General features: G+C 57.2%; 2 long non-coding RNA genes across 2 annotated transcripts; both read left to right on the top strand.

The window, feature by feature from the left end:
• The first annotated feature begins 266 nt into the window (after nucleotides 1–266).
• On the top strand, nucleotides 267–1,789 carry LOC138113406 (uncharacterized). Its single transcript, XR_011152145.1, has 4 exons — nucleotides 267–332; nucleotides 482–709; nucleotides 833–943; nucleotides 1,698–1,789. It is a non-coding gene; the product is annotated as an uncharacterized lncRNA (long non-coding RNA).
• A 6,132-nt stretch (nucleotides 1,790–7,921) lies between these two features.
• On the top strand, nucleotides 7,922–13,390 carry LOC138113430 (uncharacterized). The gene is made up of 2 exons (XR_011152166.1): nucleotides 7,922–9,995; nucleotides 11,793–13,390. It is a non-coding gene; the product is annotated as an uncharacterized lncRNA (long non-coding RNA).
• Nucleotides 13,391–16,182: the final 2,792 nt, after the last annotated feature.

The raw sequence follows: 16,182 nt of genomic DNA, 5'->3' as shown, positions 1-16,182 counted from the left end.
GCCAAATGGATCTCCTGCCTTGTGAAGGAGCTCAGAGATCTGGGAAGAGCCCAACCAGCACAGGGAATGCACTGGCAGATAAAACTGCTGGGGAACGGTGGGGAAAAGCATCCGAACAGGGGGCCTCGTTTTGTACAGGAATGGTACAAAAAATTGTCTGAAAGAGCAGGAATCCAGTGGGATTTACATATTCCTTGGAGACCACATTCCAGTGGGAAGTCTGAGAGACGGTAACAAAACCTAAAAACGCAAATGAGCCTAATCTGCCCAAAGCCTCCAATGGCCACATTCCCTGGCATTGCTGAGGAATTCAGCCGAGCTCCAAGCAAAAGGTGAGCCCCTATGGAATCCTTTCTGGGAGACCCTATCCAGCTGGGACTCTTCCTGGAGAAGGCCATGGGATATGGGTTATCCCAGGTCCAGAGAATATGTAATTTCCTGGGGAAAAACACTTGGATCACTGCATCACTTATTGTTTTAGGCTCACCAGTCACCCGGGCTATCCAAGTCCGTCCTCCCCAGCGGGGAGAGCGGGAGCACGTCCGGACATGGAGAATTTCTGGGAGAGCCCGGGAGAAGGAAGAAGGCTCCAGCTTCACAGATCTGTGTCATAACCCATCCTGTCGGCCGCTCCTGTTTAAACCTGGTGGATTGGGCCTCTTGGATTCAACCTGAGCAGCGCTAATTGCTGGGAATGAAGCAGCCTTTGGTACTTCTTTTCCACAAAACCTCTCCATCCTGCCCTTCAATCCTGTTGCAAACAGAGGAAAAACCTAAAACTCTGGTTTTTTCCCCCTCACTCCTTTTCACTTTGCCTCCTCTTTTCTTGCAGGCTTTGGGCTATCCAGGCTTGGATGTGGATTAGGCAGAGCACCCTGTAAGCTCAGCTCCAGGTGGGATTGCAGCGGTGTTGGAAGCACCAGGGATTCTCCCAAGGTTTGGTGTGAGGAGCTGCATCTTGGGAGGGGCTGGGATTTTGTGCACTTCTGGCTGTCCAGGTACAGGGATGGGTTCCTGGGCGATCTAATGATATTATATAATGATCATACAAGGAGATCTATATAAAAAATCTTCCATTGTCATCCTTCTCCCAGCCCCGCTGTGTTTTCAGGATCCTGGGGGCAGAGTTTGGGTCTGGACAAGGCTCTCGGGCACAGGGTGGGATTCTTGGGGTGCAGGACCAGGATTTGGACTCGATGCTCCCTGTGGGTCCCTTCCAGCCCAGGGAATGCTGCGATCCTGTGCCTCTGGGGGTGAAATAAAGGGGATCGCTGGGGTTTTTGCCCGCTGTGTTCACGGCCCCGCCGGCTCCGGGCGGGTTAAAGGCGCAGCTGCCCCGAGACAGCGGGACCAGCCGGGGCTGCTCGCTCCCGGTGCTGCCGCCTTGTGGGGAGAGCCCGGCACTGCAGCCCGGAACGGCGCTGGACACGGGATCGGCGTGGAACAGCAGCCCAGGGAATGCTGAGGCACCCCAGGGAATGCTGAGGCATCCCAGGGAAGGCTGAGGCGTCCCCTGCCCGGGGCACTTGGCAGCAAATCCCTGATGTTGAGCGGAAAAAGGAAAGTTCTGGGTTAGTGGGAGGAGGTTTCTGGAATGGAGTTGGGTCAGGTGCTGATCCACGCATGGAATCACGGGGTGGTTTGGCTTGGAAGAGACCACCAAGATTATTTATGCTGTTTGTTGTCTGATTCCACAGCAAAGAACGTCCAAAACTGCCACCTCACCCTCACAGACAGCAGGAATGTCTTCCATAGCTCTTGTTTTGGAATGGAAATGGCTGTTGGGAGCTCTGGCAGGAGCAGGTAAGAACAGAAATGGGATCATTCCGGCTGCTGCTGGAGGTGGTTTTCTGCTTTCAGGCTGTTCTTCTGATTGATCCTTTCACAGCACTGTTCCAGGGCACAATTGAGGGTCATTCCAGGAATTTCAAACCAGATGAAAACTGGTGGGGAAAAAATGTGAACCTGATCCATTTCTGGTAATTCCAAGCTTCTCCCACAACACCGTTCCAGGGGAAAGCTGATGAAAGGGTGAAGATGCAGAGGAACAAGTGCTGTAAACCCCCCTGGCACTCTGACAGAGCAGACCTTGCAGTACTCCCAGCAGATCTCTTGGAGAAACTGTGGGATCACAGGGTTTTCCAGGAAAGCAAAACGAGGGCAGAGATGAGGGAATAGGCTTCCAGTTAAGAATGGTTTGGTGGGTGTAGGAATGATTCTTGTATGTGTGATGCTTCCCTTTTTATTCCTGAATAATTAAAAAATTCTTGCTTTAATAAACCATTTAAATTTAGGAATTTAAATTTGAGAGGGAACAGTGCAAAAATAATACCGGGGGAGGTCATGGAATGATGGAATGGTTTGGGTTGAAAGCCCCATCTCTGAGCCTGTTCTGGGCAGGCTCCTGCCCATCGGCCACTCGGTGCAGGTGGACATGGAAGTCATGGAGGCGTTCAGGGAACGCTGATTGTTTTTCCCTGCCTCTGGCAGTCAGGTCATTACAAAGACTAATTGACCTCTTCCAGTGGGGAGACATTTGAACAAGAGGTGCCAAAAAGAATTGGAGCTTCTGCACGATGAAATCTGCAAGAATCCAACTTAAAATCCCCCCTGGATGGTCACCGGTGCGATTCCCACGGACTGGTCACCTTGGCCAGGAGTGTCCAATCCTGCTGTCAATGCACTGGACCAGGATGTCATTTTCATTTCATGTAAAGACCCTCTGGGTGCCCCCCAGTCACTGGAAGGACCGGACTGGGCTCCCAGGGCAGTAATTCCAGGTGTTCTCTTCATGGGAATAGCACAGAGGCCTTCCCCTTGCCCAGAGGAGCAGCCAGCGCCTCCCTCAGTCCACAAATCCCCAGGACAGAACACAGAGAAAGTAACAGGAATATGGAAATCCCCCACAGTGGGAGATTCTGGTGCTCTGGATTAAATTTTGGATTTATAATGTTAAAGGGAGGGGGGTGTGGAGGGGTTTTTCTCCCTCTCCTGTTCATTATTGTTACCACTGCTCTTGTTGCTCTCACTGTTATTATGTGTTGTCATTAATCTCAAATGATTGTATTTGTCTTGGTTTCCATTCTTAAACTGTTCTGAGCTGGAATTTTGTCTCTGGTCTCTTCCCCATCCCACGGGGGGTGAGGGAGCAGCTGCTGGTGCCCAGCTGGGGTCCAGCTGTGGCCCCGGGCACTTCTGGGGGCTCCGAACCCGAGGGACAGGAGCGGTTTTGGGCTCACAAAAAGAGACCCAGTGCTGCGTTTCGGGGGCTCAAAAGCAGGCGCAGAGCTTAAAAGCAGAGACTAAATCCTGCATTGTGGAGTCCTATTACCGCAGGCCGAGGCCCTAGGGTATATCACTGTGTCCTGCAGCCGCAGGGAGGAGGAGGAGGAGGAGAGAAGATCCAGCAGGCAGGAATTGTGCAGCAAGATTCATTTATTTAATTATTTTACAAACTCTATTATAGACTTTTTTCTTCATAGTCTAATTGGACAAACGATCAGCCTCCCCTTGGGGGTGATTGGCTAAAATCCTAAAACATCCACTCTCAAAATATTTTTCTACTGTACCATTATCAAGACTTTTCAAGGTTGCAGGTGGTGGTTTGGTTGTTTACATTCCCTGCCACCTCTTCTGTGAGAGAGAGAAGTCTCTCACAGACTTAGAAAATAGCAAGAGAACCCTTGCTAACAGCATTTCTCTATCTACAGAGTCCTGAGAGCAGGCTGGTATGGCCAGAGCTGGGACTCAGAAACAGTGACTAAACCCTGTTTTCAGGGCTTGAGGAAGAGAATGAGTCCTGTGTGTTTGGGCTCACAAAGAGAAACTGAAGTGCTGCGTTTTGCTGGACCTGAATTAAAGCCTAAATGCCGTGTTTTGATGCTCAAAGCGGGCTCTTCGGGCCAGGGCGAGTCTGTGTCTCTGAGCTCCAAGTCCTGCCTTAGGCACAGCCCGAAGCCGGGCTCCCCGGCCTCACGCAGAGCTCGGGAGCAGCGACTCAGCGCCGCGTCCGGGGCTGGCGGCAGAGCCCGGGGCCGCGTCGTGGGGCCCAAGGCGGGCTCCGGGAGGGGCTCAGGGCTGAGCGGAGCCCGGCCCGGCGCGTCGGGCCCGGCTCGGGATCCCGGGGCTGCCCGGGCGCTGGCACAGCCCCGGCTCCCCGTGGAGAGCCGGCCGGAGCAGGAGCGGCAGCGCCGGGCTCGGCCCCAGCGCCCGTCCCGGAGCGGCTCCTCCCGGTCCCGATGCCAGCCCTAATCCCGCCGGGAGAGGCGGCACCGCCCGGGACCCGCAGCGGCCCCCAGCAGGACCCGGACCCCCGGTCCCGGGAGCGGCCCCGGTGCGCGGGGCGGGTCCGGCCCGGGAGAGAGGGGCGGGGCCCCGAGCGATGGAGCCGCCCCCGTGCCGGGCAGGGCGGGCCCCGGGGCCGGGCGGGGCCGGGGCTCTGGGGCGGTCCCGGGCGGGGCCGGGGGCGCGGCTTCAGGGGCGGCCCCTAATCCGGCTCAGGTGCGCGGGGCGGGGTCCGCACAGGTGCGCGGGGCCCCAGCGCGGCTGCGCGGGGCGGGGCCGAGGGGATTTAAGGCCCGGAAATCGCCCCCGCCGCCATTTGCGCGCTCAGAAGTCGGTGAGGCTGCCGCTGGGCCGGGCTCCCCCTCTTTCCTCCCCCTCTTTCTCCTGCCCCTATCCTCCTCCTTCTTCCCCCACTTATCACCTCTTTCCTACCCCCCCAGTTCTTTCCCCCACACCCTCCCTTTCCCTCCCAGCCCCCCTCCTGCCCTCTCCCCAGCGCCCCCCACCCTCTCTCCCTGCTCCCCTGCGCATCCCCGACCCCCCCAGCCCTCCTTTGTCCCCCAGCCCTCCTTTCTCCCCTCTCCGTACCCCGCTCCCCAACCCGACTCCCCTCTCTTCCCCTTCTCCCCCTCCTCTGACCATCATCCCTCGCCCTCACCCGGTCTTTCCCTTCCCCCCTCGTTCTCCCCAACGCACCCCGACTCCTCTCCCTACCCTATCTCATCCCTCCCCTTTCCCTCTTTCCCCCGCAGCCGCGGGGCTCGGGGCGCCGGAGAATAAAGCCCAGAGGGCCGGAGCCCGGCGCCCCTGCCCTCGCTGGAGCCCCACACGGGGCCGGACCCGCTCGGCGGGTCCCCTGTGCAAACAAGAACACCGCCGGGGCTCCGGCTTTCCACACATCACACTGGGGATCCCCTCCTCAGGAGGGGGTCCCGGGGGGGGGGGTGGGTTTCAGGGAGGGTGGTGGGTTGGGGTGGGCCCCCTCCGGAGGAGGGGGTCCCGGGGGGGGTGGGTGGGTTTCGGGGAGGGTGGGTGGGTTGGGGTGGGCCCCCTCCGGAGGAGGGGGTCCCGGGGAGGGGTGGGTGGGGTGGGCCCCCTCCGGAGGAGGGGGTCCCGGGAGGGGGTCAGGGTGGGCCCCCTCCGGAGGAGGGGGTCCGGGGGAGGGGGGTGGGGCGGAGGGGGGACTTTCCCCCCCTCCAGTCCCCGCCCCCTCTCCCGGACCCCCTCCTCCGGACGGGGCTCCCCCGGGGCCCCGGGGGGGAGGGAGGGGGGCGGGTGGGGTGGGGGGGAAGCAGAGGGGGTCACGTCACTCTGCAGCATGAACAGACATAGAGACCACAGGCCAAACCAGCAGCCCCTCCCGTCGGGCCCCCCCCCCCCCCCCCCCCGGGGCCCCGGTCCGGAGGAGGGGGTCCCGGGGAGGGGGCCAGGGGGAGCCCCGTCCGGAGGAGGGGGTCCGGGAGAGGGGGCGGGGACTGGAGGGGGGGGGGAAAGTCCCCCCTCCGCCCCACCCCCCTCCCCCGGACCCCCTCCTCCGGAGGGGGCCCACCCTGACCCCCTCCCGGGACCCCCTCCTCCGGAGGGGGCCCACCCCCCCCACCCCTCCCCGGGACCCCCTCCTCCGGAGGGGGCCCACCCCAACCCACCACCCTCCCCGAAACCCACCCACCCCCCTCCCGGGACCCCCTCCTCCGGTGGAGGGGGCCCACCCTACCCCAACACACCCCCCTCCCTGAAACCCACCCCCCCCCCCGGGACCCCCTCCTGAGGAGGGGATCCCCAGTGTGATGTGTGGAAAGCCGGAGCCCCGGCGGTGTTCTTGTTTGCACAGGGGACCCGCCGAGCGGGTCCGGCCCCGTGTGGGGCTCCAGCGAGGGCAGGGGCGCCGGGCTCCGGCCCTCTGGGCTTTATTCTCCGGCGCCCCGAGCCCCGCGGCTGCGGGGGAAAGACGGGACAGAGGACGGGAATAAGGGAGCAGAGGGGGTCAAAGAAGGAGGGCAGGTGGGGGGTTCAGGGTGTGCAGGGAGAGGCGGGGTGGGGGGACAGGAAAGGAGGGGGGGGGAGGACGAGGACGGAGCACAGGTGGGGGGGGGGGTCAAGGTGCAGAGGGGGAAAGCGGGAAGAGGAACACGGGGAGGTGGAAGGAAAGGTGGGAGACAGAGGGGGAGGATTGAGGGCAGGTGGGGGAAATTGGGAGGGGAAGGGGAGCAGGGTGAGGGGGCAGGGGGGACGCGGGATGGGGGGGGGGAGGAACGGTGGAGGAGGGGGGGGGGATGGAGGGGTAGGGCAGGGTTGAGGCGTGTAGGGGGAAAGGGAGGGGGGATGGGGGGGACCGGGCCGGGGGGGGAGGGAGGGGAGGGCTAGGGGGGAGAGGGGGGGGGGGGGGTTGGGGGGGGGGGTTGGGGGGGGGGGGGTGTAGGGGGTGGGGGAGGGGAGGCAGAGGGGGAAGAACAGAGAGGGTTAGAAGAAGAGAAGCAAACACAAATATAAAGAAAAAAGAAATACAGAGACACAGAAATATAGAAATATAGAACCCGGTCCGGCCGCAACCTCTCCCACCGAGCACCGAGCGCGCAAATGGCGGCGGGGCCGATTCCCGAGGCTTAAATCCCCTCGGCCCCGCCCCGCGCAGCCGCTCTGGGGCCCCGCGCACCTGTGCGGACCCCGCCCTTCACACCTGTGCCGGCCCCGCCCCGCCCCGCCCGCGCCTGTAAATGCCGGCGGATCCGCGCCCGCTCCGCTTTGTGCGCTGGATGCTCATTCTGCTCGTCCCGGGCTGCGGCGGGACCGTCGTTCGGAGCGCTGTGCGGAGCCCGGCACCGGGGGCTGCTCCCGGCGCTGCGCCGAGCCCGAGGCGCTGAGGTGGGACCGGGAACGGGGTCCGGGGATTCGGGTCCGAGTCCTGTCGGTGTCTGCTGGGGGTCCCGGGCCGAGCCGCTTGTCCCTCGGCGGGCGGGGTGTGGCTCCCGGGCTCGGAGAACTGAGGTGGGATTGGGGATGGCATTAGGGATCGGGATCGCCGCGGCTGGTTAAGAGCCGCTCCGGGATTGGCGCTGGGGCCGAGCCCGGCGCTGCCGCTCCGGCTGCGGCCAGCGCGGGGCTGCGGTCCCGCCGGAGCTCCGGCTACGGTCCCGCCGCGGCCGCGGGGAGCCGGGGCCGTGCCGGGCGGGCGGCGCTTCCCCGGAGCAGGCGCTGGATCGCGCCTGGAAGCGGGCGGGGCACGGGGACCGCCCGTGCTGGCCCCGGCACCCCCAGAGGCCGCCGCTCCCGCAGCGCCGCCCGCCCCGTGGGGCGGAACCGGAGCGGTGGCGCTCCCGGCCCGGGCCCGCCCGCAGCCCCCGCGGGGACGCGCAGCTCCCCCGGCCCCGGCGCTGCCGAGGCCGCCGCACCCCCTGCGCAGAGCAGCGCCCGCCTCCCCCCGCCCCGGGGCCGCTCCCCCGGGGGCCTCCCGCCCAGCGAGCGCGGCTGCAGCGCCGCGGCCGGGAGGAGCCGCTCCCCCGGGCCGGGCGCTGGCGCCGAGTCGGCTGCTGCCGCTCCTGCTCTGACTGCGCCCGCTCTGGGGCCGGGGCTCGGGCCGCTCAGCCGGTACCTGATGCTCTCCTTCTTCCCCCCCCCCCCCCCCCCACTTTCTCTGCGCCTTGCACTCTCCAGTGCAAAAACCTCTGGCTTTGAAAGTCCAGTGGAAACTGTTTCTTCTTTATTTCCAGAGCACAGCATCTCCTGAGTGGGAATGGATACACAAGGAGCACCAAGTCGAACCCTTATGTGAATGCCTCATCTGGGCCTTGAACCCACACCTGGCCATTCTCAGCACCCTGCTCCAACCAAGCCAATCTCAGCTCCTGCCAATGTCCTGCCTGGCATGGCAATGCCAAGTGCCAGCAAGGTAATTCCTTTGCAAATACAGCTCCTTCTTTTATGCTAATGCTGCTTTACACCCCAGCCCCTGCCATGGCTACAGGGCAGAGCTCCATGGCCAGCACCTGATCATGGAACACCACAGGTGATCGCTTGGGGGACAGCACAAAACTCTTCCCATAGCCCTGATTTCCTGCCCTTTCCAGGATTTCCCCAACAGCTGTCAAGGTGCTCATTCCACGTCCCTTTCCAGGGAGAAAGAAGCAAGGCAAGTCCTGAGGGCTCACTTGCTCCATGGCCAAAGTTCTGGAGAGTGTCAGAGCTGCTCCTGCCTGCAGAGGGGCATTTCCCGCAGGTGAGTGTTCACAGGCCAAAATCACAGTGGCGGCTGAGGCAGCTTTTGTGGCCCAGAGCTGCACAGAGCTCTCAGTGACTCCTGCTCATTGCCAGGAGTGTTCCTTGGTGCTCCTTCTGTGTGTCCCAGCTGGCAGGGAACGGGGGGAGGGAGAAGGCCAGCAGCCCCAGGAAGGGAACCAGCAGCTCTTGTGCTTTGGATTTGCAGAGAGGAGCTGTGCCTGCAGTGTCCTGCCTGTGGCACACAGCATGCCAAACACACATCCCGGGAATGGGCATCGGGCTGCCTGGGCAGCGCTGGGATGGACATGGATAAAGGGCGGCCCCTCGGCCAGGGGCTGCTCTGAACAGGCACCTGGAGATGCTTCGGCCCCGACAGACCCCACTGACGCCCCAAAAATACCCCAAGGAACAGCTGGCACCGGGGAATGTCGGCACGGGCTGTTTGCAGAGGGGCTCAGACAGCAATTCCCGCTGCCGACCTCCCACACACCTGCCAGCTATGTCCCAGCCACCCAAAATGCCTTCCCTTCCAGCCTGAGGATATCATCCCTCAGCAGCGTTAAAGCCAAGGCAAGCTTCCCCCACAGCAATGAAATGCCAAGCAATGCCCTCAGAGATGCCTTCAAATGAAAGGTCAGAGGCAGAGAAATCTCTTTGGATTCAGTTGGCAGTTTTTGGGGAGCCAGCTGGAACTGCACAACTGATGGAAAGCTTTCACAGGTGGCTCACACTGCAGGTGCCCTGAAGGCAGGGATGTGCATCCCTTTCCTGAGGGAAAAGAACTTCCAGAGGCTCTGCAATGAAATTGCTCCTGCAGGGAGAGAACTCCTCCCATGGGCACAGGGGCTGCCTCAGCACGGGCTGGGAGCGCGTCCGGCCAGCGCCTTCTCCTGCTTCCAAATATCACCTGGAGCCCGAGCTCGGGGGGTGCAGGCAGCTGAATTCCAGGGAACTCTGTCAGGTGCCCCAGGGACATGGTGGGGGGGGCTGGGGGATGAGGGTTACAAACAGCAAATTCTATGGAACATGAAGTTGTCCTTGCCCTGACCCTGCTGAGCTTCCCTGGAAGCTCTGCTGCTTCCTGACACCTGCTGTTAAATAGGCAGCTCTGCATGGGAATATCCATGCTCCAGGAGGCACTAGGAGGCTATTCCAGTGGCAATTCAGGGCTTTGGGTAGAATTCATGTGAACTAGCAAAGCCTAACCCCAAATCTGGGCACCACACAGGGAACAATCTTTGTGCTGCCCTGGCAGCCAAAGCCCCTGGGCTGGGAAATGTCAGCAGGCAAATGGATAGAATGATTTAAATCCCAGCATCCCCCAAAGGGACAATCCACTCACCTCCCTTTGCTCCCAAAGTGTCCACTCTGTTCCCCACAGGTGCCCTGGGGATGCCAGGGAGGTCCCTTTGCCCACAGTGCCTTTCTCCTGCCCCTCTCCAGCCCGAGGCCTCTTCTCCCTTCCCTGCCAGCTGCTGCCAAGGAAGGAGGACACAGTGAGTCCTGAGTTCACCTCCAAATAGTCCTTCCCTCACCTTGAGATGACCTGAGATTTTACCCCCAAAATGTCCCCATCTGTCTCCTTCTGAGTTCCTCATTTTTTACAAGGAAGCATTCTTTCTCTGCTCTGGAGATTACCACAAGATTTGCCCCCAAAACTTTCCCCACCTGTCCACTACCTCTTTCCTCATTTCCACCTCAATATTCTCATTCTTTACCCTACAGACACTTTCAATTTTTACCCCTCAGAACTTCCCTACCTGGCCATAAAACCTCAGTTTACCCCATCAAGTGCATTCTCTCTGCTACAGATCACCTCAGATTCTACCCCCGACATTTTCTGTACCTCTCCACCACAGAGTACTTCATTTTTACTTCAAAATACTCCTTTTCTACCATGGAGATTCCCTCAAGTTTTACCCCCCAGATTTACCCACCTGTCCACAGCAATTCCCTCAGTTTACCTCAGGATGCTCCTGCTCTCTCCTAGAGATGACCTCACATTTTACCCCCTCAATTTTCCCTACCTGCCCAATTCTGATCACCTCCTTTTTACCTCAAAATAGGAGTTCTTTCTTCTACAGATTAACTAGGATTTTATGACCAAAATGTCTATTTTGTCCCCTGTATACTGACCAGATTGTAAAACCAAAACCATGCAAGTTCTGTCTGTCTTATCCCCAAAATGTTCATTCTGTCCCCTACAAATTAGGTCCGATTTTTTCTCAAAAACACTTACTGTTCCTCCATAATTACCTCAGGGTTTGCCCCCCAAATTCTACCTCCTCTTGACTACTGGTCACCTCATTGCTTCCTCAATATGTTCATTCTCTGCCCTACAGATCTTCCCAAGTTTTACACCCCAAATTTCCTTGCCTAGCCCCAGTGACTGCCTCAGTTTATGTCAGTGTGTCATACTCTCCCTAGAGATTACCTCAAGTTTGACCCCCAAAATTTTCCTTAACTGTCCACAACTTATTACCTCATTTTTACCTCAAAATATTCATTCTCAACCTCTAGATTATTTCAAGTTTTACCCCCCCAAAATTCCCCTACCTGTCCACTACTGATTCCCTCTTCTTCCTTCAATATTTATTTACTTTCTACCACGTAGCTTCTATCAAGATTTACCACCAAAGTTTTCCATCTGTCTACTACTGATGACCTCATTTTTACCTCAACATGTTCTTTCTACAGCTTATTTAATGTTCTTTTTACACAAGTTTCCCTACCTGCCCACAACTGATTCCCTCATGTTACCTCAGTGTGTTCATGCTCTCCCCTAGAGATTAGCTCAGATTTTCCCCACATGCTCAGTACTCATCACCTCATTTTTCCCTCCAAGTGATCATTCTCTGCTCTTGAGATTTTGTCACGCTTTGCCTCCAAAATTTTCCTTATTTGTCTACTCCTCTATGCCTATGCCAAAATATTCATTCTGTCCCCTACAGGTTACATCAAGTTTTACCCCCCAAATTTTCCTTCCTCTACAATATTAACTCTTTTCTGCCCCAAAAATGTGCATTCTCTCTCCTAAACATCACCTCAGCTTTTCCCTCAAAAATGCCACCTTGCTCCCCTCGACATCCCCTCCCATTTTCCTACACAAACAATTCTTGTGTCCCCTCTCAGTCACCCCAGGTTTTCCCAGTGAGGAGCTGCAAGGAATTCAGGCAGGGCCATTGACACCAGGGAACAGCTGTAAATTCAGAGGCAGAGAGAGAAGATCTACCAGGAAAGGGGAAAGGTTCAGAAGACATTTCTGCAATTAATTAATTAATAATTATTTCCAGTTCCCCACTGAGAAGAACACAACCTCACAGCTGTTAAGGCCTGACGGTTCCCTGCAGGGAGAGCTCAGCACATGTCCACAGAGGCAATCCCAGCATCTGAAAGAAAGAAAGAAGCAGCAAAAGGTGATTGCTTCTCTTTCCAAGTTATTTCAAGTGCTCACACCCAAACCAACCTTTGCTCTTGATTCTGGCCGGGTGCATGGTGAGCGGTGGGCACAAGTCATGTCATCCATGCTGATGTGAGTGATGCTTTCTGGGGGAAATCAGCTGATTTCCAAAGTTCCCTTCCTGCCCCGTGCCTGATGTGCACAGGAGAAAACCCCTTCCCTGAAGGGACTTGTGCTCCCTCTAATCCCATTTGCCCAGTCTGTTCCATGGGGATATTGCCAGCCTGGGGCAGCAGAGGCACCCGCAGCTCTCAGCACTCTCTGCTCCAAGCACAGCTCTGGGCTCCTTTGCAGACTGCCTCTGCCGTGGGGTTTTCTCCAGGAGAAGCCAAGGAATTGCTCATGGAAGGGTGGAGATTAAGTTAGCCCAAAGGGAAGCAAAGAATAAGTACTCCAGGAAGAGCCCTTGGGAGCTGTTGGGCTGAGGTGGGAAGGGGACATTCCTTGCCTGCAGGGCCAATACACAACAACCTCCAACCCAAAGCACAGACTGGCAGGTGGGGTCTGACAGCACCACTCTGACAAACCTCCTTGTCATTCTTCCCTGCAGTGACTTTTGCAATCAAACTCTGAAGCTGACAAGCCCAGCAGCTCTGCCCATCCACTCTGGAAGGAAAGGATATTCCAGGGATGAGGCCCATTCCCAGCAAACGCTCCCAACACAGCCCAGAGGCACCGCTGGAGCTCGGGTGTGGAGCTGGGAAGGGCTGCCAGGAGCACGCAGCCCCCAGGTGGGGTGGCAGCGGCAGCAGCAAATTCCCCCAGGCTGATGGCACAACAGAGAGACAAAGGCCAGCAGTGTCCACGGGAGGTGCAGGGTTAATTCTGCTCCCTGCCCTGCCCCATCCCTGCAGGAAAGCTCCAGGGGGAAGAGAAACTCTCAGGGTGCCCAAAATGCAGCATCTGTCACCCTGATCCCGCTTCAACTCAGAGTGTGGGGCCAAGCTCCCCCCACAGGTAAACACTGAGCTGACCTGGTCAGGCTCAAACACAGCCCCAGTTCTCACCTCCAGCCTGCTCCTGGGGCTGCTGCCACATTCCTGACAAGGTGCCAAAGGCCCCTTTGGACAGGGCTCTCTCTGTCTCAGGTGCTGGGCACTGCAGGGACCAGGGCAGCCCCCTCTGGGGACAACTGGGGATTCATCCCACACCACGGGCAGGACCAGGGGCCCTCCAGTACAGGCTGGTGGGGCCAGAGCTCCTTGGGTTTGGCTGCTCAAACACCAAAGCTTTTGGCAAAGATGGGACAAGTTAAGTGGGTTTTCCTGTCCTGAGAGAGAGAGGAAATTGTTAAAATTAAGCATGGAAATTAAGTTCACTGTGGAAGTCAAAGGCTCCTGGCTTTCCCACTCCTGTTCTGATTGCTCACTAGAGGGTTTTATCCATAAAAAAATGAGAGGTGGCACCAAATAAAAGAACTCTTTTTCAACATTTTTCCCCTACTTTCTTTCACACATAAAAAGGATGTCCATTTTTACTTAGTGCATTCTTTGCCTAATTTTAACAGAACTGTTTTCCTTCCAGGCCCCACTTGTGGGTTCTTCACTCCTTTGCCATCGGACTTTGGACAAAGGAAGAGAAGGATCGGCTCCACACGGGTGTCATCCAACGGGGAACACCCCCTGTACCAGCCCCAGCCTTCTCCAAGCACACTGCCTCACTTTCCCCATTCTGGATGCTGGCTCCAATCCAGTCTGAGTTCTCCCCTGTTTTCCATGTCTAAGGACAGGAACTTGTCCTGGTCAGGGTGTAAGGCCTTAAACTGCACATTGATCTGGGGGGCTGTGACTGGGATTCCAGCAGGGAATTCACTGTTTTACAAATAAAAATTATTCCAGGGAGCTGCTGCTTCACCACACAGTGTCAGCAAAAGAGAGAAAACACTAAAGGTGTATCCAAAAACAAGGATGAAATGATTCCTCCTGCTTTTAGTGGGATCAGGGCTTATGCTGCCCTGGAATGACAAAGAACTTCTCCCTCAGCCCCCCAGAGAGCCCTCGAAAAGCCAAAGTGCAGCAGGGAAGGAAGGAAGGAAAGGCACCTGCTGGGGCAGCACAGGTCCAGCTGCTCATGGGGACTGGGAATGAGTGCGGAGCCAAAAGCACCTTCCCAGGCTGGAGGGGCTTGCCTAAAGCACCACCTCTGGGAAGCAAAGGGCTATGGAAGAAATGGAGTGGGAATTTACAATAATAATCATCATGTATCGGGAAAGAGCAACAACAGAAGCAACAATCATTCCAAGGGAGCAGGAGGGATGCGGAGCTTGAAACGAGGTTTGAGTGAGGCAGCAGCTCCTGGGAGTTCTAACCCACAGCTCCAGCTCTGCGATTCCAGGAGCACTGCAAGCTCCTACTGCCCCGTCCCCGGCTTTGCCTCCTGCCAGTACTCGGCACCTCGGGCACGGCTGGGTGCGAGTGCTCCAGTGCTGCTGCCCCGAGGGAGTGGGAAAATGGCCATTAAACCACTTCCCACTGGGCTGGCTCCGAGCTCGGGCTGGGGAAAACATTTGGCACCCCTGGCATTTCAATGAAATCAGTTTCCATCACTTTGAAGAGGCACTGAATAAACCCAGGGCACATAAGTAAACCTCTCCCCATAAGGACAGCCCCAGGGAATACACAATTATTCCTATGCCTGGCCAAACAAACCAGCAGCCAGGTTTTGGGAAGAGACTCCAGACTCTTATCTCCTTCCCTGGCTGTAAAACACTTGCAGAGGCTTTGGAGTTCATACAAGCTTGTCAGGATTTGGATACTTCATGTAAATTCCATTCAGATACTGGAATGGAAGTGTCCTAAAGGCACCTCCACTCAGACTTTAATTTTAAGCCCTCTACCACCAAAGAATTTAGATGTTCTTTTCTTAGGAACACCCCACCTCTGCTTCTTTAGGTGTCTCCACGTGGGACATAAATTAAATGTGGACAAATTTTAGAATGCAGCTTCCAAGTCAAGTTACCTGCTAGGAAATTACTTCAGCTCTCTGGTACCTTGGGCTGTTTTAAACACAGCCTGGCCCTTCATGGCTGAGGCTCTGAGCTACACAACTTGTGAGTGGGCAAGTAGCAGCAGCTGAGGTCTCATCCCAGCTGTACACAAAAACAGGGAGTGGGGGCTGCACTTGGATACGTGCAGGCAGGGTTGGGCCCCTTCTGAAAGCTTCAATCCCTGTTTTCCAGAGATTCAATCAGGGATAATGACATTTTCACAAAGCTCTCTTAAGGCACGTGAAAACCCGAGTAAGAAAATGGAATCAAACCCTTTGTTCCACTGGCCTCACGCCCCAAATTCCAACGGGACAGACAAGTCCCTCTCCTCGGAAGGCAACGTCTCCTACCTGGATCTGTGCCTTCCGCAGCCTTTGGTGGCCGCTGTCTCCATCCTCCCACACCTCCTCATCTTCCTCCTCAGCAGGCCTGGCTTCCTCATCCTGCAGAGCAAGCACAGGGACAGTCACCAACCTGCTCATCCCAAACCTGGCCAGCAGGGATGGACTGCTGGGACCCCCTGGACGGTCACCCCTCTGCTGGGCACCATCCCTGCTCTGCAGTCCATTCCCGTTCCTGGCCTGGCATCTCCTTTGAACAGGATGTTAAACCACAACCACTTGCTCGGCTGGGTTTTGGGACATCAGAGACTCCCCCAAGGCAGTGGACAAAGCTCCTGTTCCCACACCCTCTGCCTCCCAAAGCCCTGCTAGGGCCAGGCAGAGCAAAGGAAACCCCTCACTTCCTGCTGGAAATTTCCTCTTGTGCTCGGAAACCCAGGGAAATCGTGGCTGCCCCATCCCTGGAAGTGTTTGAGGCCAGGCTGGCCGGGGCTTGGAGCACCCTGTGGATGGAATGAGGTGATCCTTAAGGTCCCTTCCCACCCAAACTATTCTGCCATTCCAGGATGATTCTGTGATCTCTCCCTGCATTTATTTTGCATCGCTTCCTCTCTAATTTGAATTCCCAAATCAAAATGAGTTTTTAAAGAAATCATTTAAAATTATCCCAGGAATAAAAAGGGGTGCATCAAACATACAAGAATCATTCCTACCTCCATCAAATCATTATTAATTGGAAGCCTCTTTCCTCATCTCTGTCCTTAGTTTTCCTTTCCTAGGAAACCTTGTGATCCCATAGTTTCTCCAAGAGATTTACTGGGATTGCAGAAAGCTTTGCTCTGTCAGGGAGGCAGGGGGGTTGACAACACTTGTTCCTCTGCATCTTTATCCTTTAA

This window comes from Aphelocoma coerulescens, chromosome 7 (assembly GCF_041296385.1).
Source record: "Aphelocoma coerulescens isolate FSJ_1873_10779 chromosome 7, UR_Acoe_1.0, whole genome shotgun sequence".
Lineage (NCBI taxonomy): Eukaryota > Metazoa > Chordata > Aves > Passeriformes > Corvidae > Aphelocoma > Aphelocoma coerulescens.
This window is presented reverse-complemented; position numbering and strand designations above follow the sequence as displayed.